The sequence below is a fragment of the Mus caroli genome, unplaced genomic scaffold (genome assembly GCF_978045245.1).
Source record: "Mus caroli unplaced genomic scaffold, Mus_caroli_1 scaffold_33, whole genome shotgun sequence".
NCBI lineage: Eukaryota > Metazoa > Chordata > Mammalia > Rodentia > Muridae > Mus > Mus caroli.
Window position 1 is genome coordinate 739742 of NW_028227288.1, and position 2279 is coordinate 742020.

The following is a 2279-nucleotide window of genomic DNA, read 5'->3' on the forward strand; positions in this document are numbered from 1 at the left end:
GCCAGGCGAGGGACGGACATTCATGGCGAATGGCGGCCGCTCTTCTCGTTCTGCCAGCGGGCCCCTCGTCTCTCCACCCTATCCGTATTCCGGTGGTGTGTGGAAGGCAGGGGTGCGGCTCTCCGGCCCGATCACTGACCCGCGCGCACTTCTCGCAGTGGTTCGCGTGGTCCTCGTGGATCGCTTGCCCATCTTCCCTGAGCCGGGGAATGTTGGCTGGTGGCGATGCATAACCTTCCCGTCTGGTGTGTGCACGCGCGTTCTGTTTCTTGCAGAGGTGCTCCTGGATCGTTCCAGGTTTTGCCACCTAGGTGCCCGCTTCTGAGTTGGTGGTGGCGCTTCCCGTTTCCTGGCGTGCCTCCGGTGCTCCGTCTGGCTGTGTGCCTTCCCGTTTGTGTCCGAGAAGCCCATGAAAGGGGGGTCGAGGATTAGAGGAAGGGCGGTTAAAAAAAAAGCCCCCTTCGTTGGGCGAGCGCCCACCCCGCGCACTCGCGGACCTTGCGCGTAGGGATGGTGCTGAGCGGTCGCGGCTGGCCTTTTTGAAAACTTTCGTGAAGCTTCCTTGCTCCTCGTGTGGAGCTTGGAGAGTGGCAGTGGCCTGTCTTTCGGGGGGGACCTGTTGCAGGGTCTCCTCTGTCCGCGTATGCTCAAAATACCCCTGGAAGAGAACCTTCCTGCTGCCGCAGATCCCCCCGCGCGGATGCCCGCGTGTGGGTCTTCTCTTGTCGCACACATCCTCTCTCGGTTGCCGGTTATCTGTCTGACTCTGTGCCTTCCCGTTCGTGTCCGGGAAGCCCGAGAAAGGGGGGTCGAGGAGAGAGGAGGGGGCTAGGAAAAACAAGCCCCCTTCGTCGGGTGAGCGCCCAGCCCCGCGCACTCGCGGACCTTGCGCGTAGGGTTGGTGCTGAGCGGTCGCGGCTGGCCTTTTTGAGAAGTTTTGTGAAACTCCTTGCTTCCTTGTGGGGAGCTTGGGGGGGCCTGGCCTTTCGGGGGGGACCGGTTGCAGGGTCTCCACTGTCCGCGGATGCTCATAAGTACCCTTGGAAGGGAACCTTCCTGTTGCCGCAGACCCCCCCGCGCGGACCCCCGCGTTGTGGGTCTTCTCGCTTCCCTGTGTGTGCGCTTGTCGCACGTATTCTCTCGGTTGCCGGAGCTCGTCGGGGTTTTGGGTCCGTCCCGCCCTCAGTGAGAAAGTTGCCTTCTCTAGCTATCTTCCGGAAAGGGTGTGGGTCTCGAGGGGTCTCTCCCGGTCGGTCCCCTCGAGGGCTCGCCCCCTGACCACCTCCTGCGCGCGCAGCGTTTGCTCTCTCGTCTACCGCGGCCCGCGCCTCCCCGCTCCGAGTTTGGGGAGGGATCACGCGGGGCAGAGCCTGTCGGTCGTCCTGCCGTGGTTGCGGGGCCGTGTGGTCGGTCGGCCCGGTTGTGTGGTGGTGGCTGGGGAAAGGGCTCCGTGCACACCCCCGCGTGCGCGGTACCTTCCTCCCCTCCTGGGGGCCGCCGCGGGATGGGGTGTTGGGGAGGCGACGGTGGGCTCCCGGGTCCCGCCCGTCTTCCTGTGCCTCACCCGCGCCTTCCGTCGCGTGCGTCCCTCTCGCTCGCGTCCACGACTTTGGCCGCTCCCGCGACGCAGGCCTGTGCCGCGCGTGTTGCGTGCTGTGTGCTTCTCGGGCTGTGTGGCTGTCGCCTCGTCCCCCCTTCCCGTGGCAGCGTTCCCACGGCTGGCGGAATCGCGGGAGCCCTCCTTCCCCCTCCTCGGGGCCGAGAGGGTCCGCGTCTGGCGTTGGTTGAATCTCGCTCTCGGGGGCGGGCCGTTTTGTGGGAGGACGGCTGTTGGCCGCGTCTGGCGCGTCGTCGGACGTGGGGACCCGCTGCCGCTCGTGGGTCTTCGTCGGTCGGCATCGGTGCGTGGACATCGCTCTCTCTCGTGTTGGTGTCGCCTCCTCGGGCTCCCGGGGGGCCGTCAGGTTTCGGGTCGCCTCGGCGCTGCGGGCGTGGTGGGACTGCCCAGGGGAGTGGTGCAGTGTGATTCCCGCCGGTTTTGCCTCGCGTGCCCTGTCCGGCCCGTTGTCCGAGCGGCCTCTCGGTCCCTTGTGAGGTTTCCCCCTTCCGGGAGGGGCCCTGCCGCGGCCGCCCTTGCCGTCGTCGTCGGCCCTCGTTCTGCTGTGTCGTTCCCCCTCCCCGCTCGCCGCGGCCGGTACTTTTTCCTCTCCCCCCCTCTCCCCCTGGCCGACCCGTGGCCGTGCTGCCGGACCCCCCGCATGGGGGGCGGCCGGGCACGC